We start from the raw sequence: 10616 nt of genomic DNA, 5'->3' as shown, positions 1-10616 counted from the left end.
ATCGAGTACCAAGGATACTCGATCGAGTACCCCAATTCTCAAGACTTTGTCCATTTTTCGTAAAACAGTCATAACTCACTCATTTCTTGGTCGTTTTGGACGTGTGACCTATCGTTAGAATCGTAAAAGAACAAGCTATCACCTCCAATTGGAATCACATTAAAATCATTTACGCATCTCAAGTTATAACAGTTTAAAGACAACTTTGCTGTAATCAGACGACATAATTATTTGATTTTTACTTCCAAACAACTTAAACAACAACCAAGTTAAACGAAAACAACCCAAAACTCATAAAACCAGTATTCATAATCATATGTTACTATTTTCAAAAGCCAAACAACAACATTCATCATGCACTTAGCTTATCTAACTTGCCAATTATGACTTACCCACATGTTTTTATTCTATCACTTTTCGTAAACAAAATCACAAATACATGACATCAAGTCCCCTATTCAAATGTTACTACCACGATGATTCATCTTTTCCACTAATTCATCCATCATACCACATATTTATCCACCATATACGTTCAACATGTTCACCCAGCACATGTTCAATTCATACTCCTAACCTTCTGTACTTTTACTCAACACGACAACAACAACATGTATACTTACACATCGCTTTATATATATATATAGACAAAACACTTTTCCTTGCGTAATTATAACATGTCAAATTATATGTATCAATAATTACACTTTCATGCTTTACAATCAACCAACATACAATTCACGTCATTATCATCTTTCATCCATCAATTCATACAACATACTACTACATAAATACACACAGCACACAATAAGCACATAACGACCCCGACACATATCCCATGGTGACCGGTTCAAAATTGTAGGGCGAGTTCGCGACTTTAGGACGTCTCCCAAGTCTTTGCATTAGCTCCTACAACCTTTACCCCGGGTTCATTTTAATTGACTCCCTAGATTCATTAGATTCATTGGTTACAGGTTTCAGGATCGTCGCTCTGATACCATTTGTAACACCCCCATACTCCAAGTGCCTTACCAGGACCACTCAGGTATGAGGATGTCACCATCTCGGTTACCCGAGGCATGATAATCATAAGACAATGAAGAAACATACTTTATTAAATAAGTTTAAGTGATTACATTACAAAACCAACTGTAAGCAAAATACAACTGTCCTCAAACTATAAACCAACTGAAAGGAACTGTTCTAATAAACACAATGGAAGACTAAAGACTACGATATGTGATGACTCCATCCCCACTAGATCCCACGCGTATCCAAGATATACCGCTAAGCAATCGCTCACCACCCCGAATGGATCACCACAGTTTTAAAACATTTAAACGGGGTCATTACTAATCACACAACTTATATATATATCAATAATAAGACAAACAGACAATTAACTGTCACACACACACACACACACACCACCAACCAATCCCCATCATCTCAATACGATCCCACTTTGGACCCGACCGCGCCATGGGGGACCGCAGCCGTTCCCACCTAAGCCCCGCTCATCGTACGAGCGATAACCCTGCTCATTAATGTGCACATCCCCTCCCGTGGCGGGTTCCACGAAGGGCGAAACTAGGGCGTGAAGTCACTCCCGCAAGTGACCCCACTCAGCCGAGAACGCATCTCGAGAGCCATAGACAACCAATCACAATCACAATCACAATCACAATCATCATATCAAACAACTAACTACAAAGACATCACCAATATCCCATTATGGGACTAATACGAGTAGGAAATCCTACTGGAAAGCACAACACGCAGACGGTATCTACAGCTGTTTCAAAACGCCTCTTCTATGAACTCTCCTCCTACCATACAACACATAGATACTACTATTCAATTACTATTCATAAAAACCCCCAATTCCTAAATTAGGGTTTCACTAATCTTAACAAAACATTATATAAATTAGATTAAAAGCTTACCCTCGACGCAAGGAACCCAACGACACGAACTACGATGCAAACCGACCGTCTGAACTCCGGGAATTGTCAAGAACGCGATTAGGAAGAAGACAAATTGCTTTCTCTCTTAAACAGGTTTTAGGTTTTGTAAAAAGTGGTTTAGAACAATGCCGAATATGTTTATATACCTTAATCGCGTAATTAACAAAACCCGAGAAAACTCCCCCGATAAACCGGACACTCGATCGAGTACCCAAGGTACTCGATCGAGTACCCCCTACTCGATCGAGTGCCCCAAATACTCGATCGAGTGCCCAACAGTCGAAACTATTTTATTCTGCAACATACCCTTACTCGACAGAGTAAGGGCTACTCGATAGAGTACCCCCAAGACATATAAATACGGAGTATTACAGTGGCTGCGGTAGTGGAAGGTGAGAGGGCGGTCAGTGGTGGTGAGGGGACGGGCGGTGAGGGTGAGGATGAGTGATGGTCGGGGTGGTGAAGGAGGGAGTAATTGCTGGGTTTTTTTTTTTGTTAGGAAGAGAGAAAGAGAGATAGATGGTGGTCGGTTTTTTTTTGTTTTGGTTTTTTTTTTTGGTTTTTTTTGGGTGATGAGAGGAAGAGAGAATGAGAAAGATGTGGTTTTTTGTTTTGGAATTAATGAATGAGAGAGTAGTGAATGAATGAATGATAAGAATGAGGAGGAGATTAAGAGTGATTAGGAAGGGAGATTAGCTAGATGCATTTCTAGCCCTCCATTGAGATGTAATCTCCTCCCTCCATCTCCTTCATCCAAAGGCCCATATGAAGACTTAGGGACTCAATAGATGTAAGGGACTTAAGAGAACTTTACACTATATATATATATATATATATATATATATATATATATATATATATATATATATATATTCGGGATCCTGTGAGAACCATCAAGATAATGAGAACTGTGAGAACCACTCACAGCCCTTAGATCTAACTAAATTAGATACGCTGTGAACATTGTTGATTAACAATTCCTTCAACACACCCGCGCGATTTCTAGGGTTTAAAATACTCCCCATTTCTCCCCCAAAATCCCAAATCGAAAACCCTAGATTTCCTTAAAATCCGTGATTACTACTCCTCACTCTCACTCAATCCCTGGAATTGAATCGCCTGGTATTCAATTAAATGAATCCGTTAACCCTAGTACGAAGAACACAAAACATAATTGCAAAAGAAGCAGAATTGGGGATTTCCGATGAAGCTTCATGGCATGCTAATTACAAAGATTCGGCTTATGTTTTCGTCGGCGGCATCCCTTATGATCTTACTGAAGGCGATCTTCTTGCTTTTTTTTGCTCGATAATTCTTCTTCCTTAACATTTTAATTTTTTTATTTTATTTTAAGAAATGTTTTGAAAATCATAGTATTGTCACAGCTGATTGTTGATTGTGGAGAGCGGAATTGTTGCGTTTTTATGCTTTGTTTATAATTGTTCAGAGAATATATAAACAAGCTTAAGGCAGCAGTCGGAGAAAATACATCTTCAATCATTTCGCGAAGCTTGACGTCCTGGTTTGCTGCCAAATGTGACCTTATCCTGCTCCTGTTTGATCCTCATAAGCTTGACGTCAGTGATGAATTTAAGCGGGTAATATCATCTTTACGTGGTCACAATGACAAGATACGGGTTGTTTTGAACAAGGCAGATCAGGTTGATACTCGGCAGGGCATCTTTGTAATAAATTGCAGCAATTTCTGGCTTATTGCTTTTTTTTTTTTTTTCAGTTGCTTAGCGAATGGAACAGCTTATTGTTCTTTCTGGTTGATTCAGTTGATGAGAATCTATGGGGCTTTGATGTGGTCACTTAGCAAAGTTCTAAATACCCCCGAGGTCACCCGAGTTTACGTTGGGTAAGAACTGATCGTAGCTTGACAAACTTTTGAATTCATTAACTCAGCAACTTTCAAGGCTCAATGAGGCCTTATCAAAAACAAAGACATTCATATATATGGCGTTGATTTTTTGTATTGTGCTTGTTTATGCCTAAATTTGTGGACAAGAATAACTATGAATTTAAGTTATTCAAAGTTGGATTGATCATTTCAAAGGCATCCATGTCCCAAGTACAAACAGGCACACGATAAGCTCAGTTATTATTCCAAAATCATTCAGTAGTTGGATTGATCATTTAAATGTCTTTGTAAATGCAAACGTAGACCACAATTGCAGTGGTCCTATATGTTCCCACAAGGACCACGATCCTCTCCTGCTACCCTGTGATCGAACCGAGGTCAATAGAGCTCTGAAATTGTATTCTAAGATGGAAAAGGAAAATTGTAAGCTAGATAGGCATACATATAACATGCTGCTGAAAATGTTCATTAGGATAGGAAGATTTTACAAGGTCGAAAAAGTTTGGGATAGTATGCCAGTGAGGGGCTTTTATCCTTCAGTTTCGACATATGCTGTCATGATTTATGGCTTTCTTAAGAAGAAAAACAAGTTAGAAGAAGCGTGTAAATATTTCGAGATTATGATTGATGAAGGAATCCCACCTTACCCTTCGACTCTCGAGTTATTGAGGAATCGACTGATAGGATGGGGAATTTTGGATAAGATAGAGATATTGGCTGATAAGATGAATGGAAGTAGTTCTTCAACAATAAAAGATATGTCCATGACAATGCGAGGTCATAGGTCTAGTCAAAAGAGAATTGAGCAAGATAACCCGGAACTTAGTGAAGAAGAATGGCCCTTTAGACCTGATGCAACATGATCCGAATTTCTTACATAGCGCGCTACTGATTTCAGCTTTGATCATTAGTTTCTTAAGATACTTCATGTAATAATGTAGTGTAGAATTGTCATGTTTGATTTATCAAAATAACTGTTTTCATATCTTCATTTTTAAAAGTTATCTATATTGTAAAGGTTATTAGCTCAATGGTAGAGCGATGTGCTTATTTTGCACAAAGGTATGGGTTCGAATCCCATATAACCTAATAAATAAAAAATCCCGTGATTTTAGGATAGCTGTCAGGTGTACATGCATGAAATAAGTGTTATATGTGCATGAAATAAGGTTCTATGTGCATGAAAAAGTTCTTATTATGATACTAATTACTCTTGGTTAAGGACATTAATTTTACATGGCCGTGAAATAAGATTATAAGTGCATGAAATAAGGTTCTATATGCATGAAATAAGGTTCTATGTGCATTAAAAAGTTCTTCAGTTGCACCAGTTGGTTATATTATGTTACTAATTATTGTTGGTAACGGACATTAATTTTCATTATATGTGCATGAAATAAGGTTCTATGTGCATGAAATAAGGTTATATGTGCATGAAAAAGTTCTTATTATGATACTAATTACAATTGGTTAGGGACATTAATTTTAATGGGTATGAAATAAGATTATAAGTGTATGAAATAAGGTTCTATATGCATGAAATAAGGTTCTATGTGCATTAAAAGTTCTTGATTGCACCATTGGTTATATTATATTACTAATTACTGTTGGGTAAGGACATTAATTTTGATTATATGTGCATGAAATAAGGTTCTATGTGCATGAAACAAGGAAAATGTCTGTGAAGGAGATTTAATATATTTATCGGCCTTTTCAAGGCATTTTAGGCTTATGCATAGAAACTACCAGTCCTTGGCAATTACAATGTAAAAGAATGTAAAAGAAACACCGGTATTTGCTAGCCAATGTGGGAATTGAACCCACATCTTGTGCATTGCACAATGCTCTCCCATTTGAGCTAATTGGCTTTCAAAATAAGTAACACGCCGAAGAAAGAAGAGCTTAAGCTTGAGTTAAAGGACTATTTCATCAGCGCATGTATTTTACTCGAAAAGCAGCTAGCTCATAGCTACTACCAAGGAAACGGGGACAACAAAATATTTTGGATTCTTATTTTACATTTGAAGCAGGCAAGAAAGCCAAGATATTGCCTTCAGACTCCAAATAATAGTGATAGTTATATGGGGAAGGGTTTATGTGGTTAGACCATCCGCAACCATGAGATGATTGCAATTACAGTGGCATAAGCCTGCCTTATTCCGCCTTGATTACTTTTCAACATTTTTTAAGTAGCTGCAAAAGAGTCGAGTTAATACAAAACCACTCTAATTGCAAATGAATGAAATGATTAAAAACCTTTGGCTGCATACGCAGCATTTGCAGCCTCTTCCTTGGCTTTGGCATATCTTATTAAATATAAAACCCAGGAACAGGAACAAAAACAATATAAGAACACGGTTTGGCCATAAAAACACGCATTTTCGATTTCATGAAAAGCGAGTCAAACTCGAGCCTCCAGTTCAACACTAGAATCACTCTAACCTATTCTATTCCATTCCATTCCAACACCTCCAACCAAACAAACAGTGAAAGTATAAAAGTTGAGCTTTGAATTCAAAGGTAGGGAATTATTTCTAAATTGAAACTATTCAAAGCTAAAATAGTGATAGAAAAGAAGCAAGGTAGAATGCACATGTAATAATCAAAGAGTTTGGGATTTAAGTACCTCTCCTCAGCAGCTCGAATGGCATCCATTGAGTTCTGCTGCGCAATTTGTCTATACGGAGTAACTTGTTCCAGAGAAGGAGTCGTCTGGTGCTTCTCTTGGTGATGCTCTTCTCGCGTCTGTGTGCGGTCACCTTGCTGTGTGCCAGCATCGTGTTGCTTCGATTAGGCATTCCTATTTCATTACACATTTCCACACACATAGAGTCAGAGTCAGAGCACTACCATGATCATCTATTGGAGTATTGTCCTCTATATAAAGATACTCCAAGGGGATTGACTAGCTAGTTTATCATCAACATTTTATTCGTTTGCTTTTTTAATTCGTTATCAGGTAATTTATCTAAAAATAATGATTGAGACGGAGAGATTATAATAAAGCTATAAGAGGTAGGTGGTAAATGAGGCACTACCTTTGTTCGAATAAGATGAGCGGCCCGATCGGACGGAATTTGATACTTGTGTTCTTCCATACCAAATTTCTACTCTTCCATATATATAATTTGAGTGATTTAATATGCTGTTTCATTTGTCTTTGGTTGAGTTACATATACTCTAATAAAAACTAATTACATACTATTTCACCTCCTTCCACTATGAAAAGTATATTGCTGCAAGTTTATAAGGAATATCAATAAGGATGAGAATTATAGCTTGTTTCATTGCAAATGTTGATAGAGAAAGCAGACTAAATGGATGCATTACTTATGAAAGTGATTAAGATATGTTGCTACTCAACTACCAGGTGGAAACGATCCACCCAATTTACAAATTTCAATAGCAACATCCATGTCTAAAATTAAATTACTGAACATAATCAACTCTAAAAACAGATTCAGACTACCTAATACACAAATGACAAACCTGAGTTCTCAATCTCGTGATTTCAACCAATTGAGATAATTTCTCAAATTCTCCAACTCTAATTTACCAACTTCATGCTATAAATTTACCAATTTCATGAACATAAAACCTAATTTCACAAACATAATTCAACAATTTCAATTATGTATCCCAATTATATGTGTATAAACTCGAATCAACAATTCGTCAACCGTAATTTGATGACGAATCAACAAATTCCAATCAAATAAAGTCAAATTTCTGGGAAATTAATAGAGAAGTTAAACAAACCTCATCGAATTTACATCATTGGTTAAAGATGGTTCGATTTGCGTCTTCATTGATGAAGGAAGCAGCGGAATATTAAAAACTTGTCTTCAATTCGAGGAAGCAGTTGGTGATCGCGGATAGAGAAAAAAATTGGAGAGGGAAAATAATTTGTTTTAATGACAGAGGGCATGTGTTTGAACGAAATATGTCGTATGATCTTAACCTTTCATTTGTCTAAGATCTAAGGGATATGAGAGGTTCTCACGGTTCTCATTATACTAGTGGTTCTCACCGGATCTCGACCCTATATATATATATATATATATATATATAGAGAGAGAGAGAGAGAGAGAGAGAGAAGAGATCAACTAAGGCCAACTTTTATATTGAGTCCATAAGTTCTATTATGAGCCATTGGATGGAGGGAAATGGAGGGATGAGATCAACCCCAAAAAGTGTGTTTATAAGCTAATCTCACCATCTCTCTCCTCCTTCACTAATCCACTCTAATTAATCACTAATTTACTATATATTTGTTTTCCACTCATCAATTTCTCTTTCATCTTACACATTTCATTTCTCTCTTCTCTCAAACTCTAAAAAAAAAACCCAAATAAATAAAAAAAACCCAAAAATCTAAATAAATAAAAAACCCAAAAAATCCAAATAAATCAAAAAACTCAAATAAATCATTCATTCCTCTCTTCCTCATTCACCACCACCCACCACCACCCCACCCGACACCAAATAACCACCCACCACCCCCGCCGCCGCCACCCCCCCCGCCGCCCCACCGCCCCGACTTTTTTTTTTTTTTTTTTTTTTTTTCGTTTTGTATTAATTTGTATGTTTTTAGTTGTTTTTTCCATTCATTATTTTTTTTGTCTTTTATTTTATTTTAGTTGTCTTTTATTTTGTTAGTTCTCATTTTTTATTCATTTTCTTAAATCTCTTCTTGTTATACGTTTTTTTTTTTAAGATTTCGTGTTTTAAATCTCGTTTTTTTTTGTGAGATACTTTTTTTCATCTAAGACAAAAATGGAGTAAAGTTATACAAAAATGAACCAAAGTTATACAAAAATAGACCAAAGTTATACAAAAAAAGACTAAAGTTATACAAAAATTGGACTAAAGTTATACAAAAAATTGGACTAAAGTTATAAAAAAATGAACCAATGTTATACAAAAATGAACCAAAGTTATACAAAAATGAACCAAAGTTATACAAAAATGGACTAAAGTTATACAAATATGGATTAAAGTTATACAAATATGGGCTAAAGTTATACAAATAAGGACTAAAGTTATACAAAAATGAACCAAAGTTATACAAAAATGAACCAAAGTTATACAAAAATGGACCAAAGTTATACAAAAATGAACCAAAGTTATACAAAAATGGACTAAAGTTATACAAACATGAACCAAAGTTATACAAAAATAGACCAAAGTTATACAAAAAATGCACCAAAGTTATACAAAAAATGGACTAAGGTTATACAAAAAATTGGACTAAAGTTATACAAAAATGAACCAAAGTTATACAAAAATGAACCAAAGTTAACTTTGGTTCATTTTTGTATAACTTTGGTTCATTTTTGTATAACTTTAGTCCAATTTTTTGTATAACCTTAGTCCATTTTTTGTATAACTTTGGTGCATTTTTTGTATAACTTTGGTCTATTTTTGTATAACTTTGGTTCATGTTTGTATAACTTTAGTCCATTTTTGTATAACTTTAGTCCAATTTTTTGTATAACTTTAGTCCATTTTTGTATAACTTTGGTTCATTTTTGTATAACTTTGGTTCATTTTTGTATAACTTTAGTCCATTGTTGTATGACTTTAGTCCAATCTTTGTATAACTTTAGTCTTTTTTTGTATAACTTTGGTCTATTTTTGTATAACTTCAGTCCTTTTTTGTATAACTTTAGTCCATTTTTGTATAACTTTAGTCCTTATTTGAATAACTTTTGTCCTTATTTGTATAACTTCAATCATTTTTTGTATAATTGTAGTCCAAATTTGTATAACTTTAGTCCAAAATTGTATAACTTTAGTTCTTATTTGTATAACTTTAGTCCTTATTTGTATAACTTCAGTCCAAATTTGTCGTTTTTTGTATAACTTTAGTCCAAATTTGTATAACCCAACCAAACAAAAAACCAACAAAAAATTAATAACCAACAAAAATTTAAAAACCAAATAACAATAACAAAATAAAGTAAATATGACAAAAACACAAAAAAACCAATAGATCTAAAAAAAACAACACCACACCAAATTAATACCAAATCTCAAATAATAACAAAATAACAAAAACCAAAAAACAAAGAACAAAATAAAGTAAATCTGAAAAATTAAAAAAATGAACAATAACAAAACCAAATAACAATAACTTTAGTCATAAAATGTATAACTTTAATGTTTTAAGTGTATAACTTTAGTCGTAAATAGTATAACTTTAATGTTTGAAGTGTATAACTTTAGTCGTAAATAGTATAACTTTTATAAAAACAAAATAAATATGAAAAATCGTAATTATGACAAAACCAAATAACAATAACAAAAAAGTATAACTTTAATGTTTTAAATGTATAACTTTAGTCATAAATAGTAAAACTTTAATGTTTTAAGTGTATAACCAACAAAAAATTAATAACCAACAAAAATTAAAAACCAAATAACAATAACAAAATAAAGTAAATATGACAAAAACACAAAAAAAACCAATAGATCTAAAAAAACAACACCACACAAAATTAATACCAAATCTCAAATAATAACAAAATAACAAAAACCAAAAAACAAAGAACAAAATAAAGTAAATCTGAAAAATTAAAAAAATGAACAATGAAATTAAAACAAAACCCATACAAAAACGAGATTAGTGACAATAAATACTAAAAAACCAAACGATTTTTTTATTAAAAAAAAAAAAAAAACAAATTTGAAATTTGAAATTTGAATGAATCTGAGAAGGGGTTTGGTGACCCGGTTTAGGGCTTCGTTTTTGAAGGGGTTGCGGGTTGGTTTGGGTCTGGGTA

This window comes from Silene latifolia, chromosome 3 (assembly GCF_048544455.1).
Source record: "Silene latifolia isolate original U9 population chromosome 3, ASM4854445v1, whole genome shotgun sequence".
Lineage (NCBI taxonomy): Eukaryota > Viridiplantae > Streptophyta > Magnoliopsida > Caryophyllales > Caryophyllaceae > Silene > Silene latifolia.
This window is presented reverse-complemented; position numbering follows the sequence as displayed.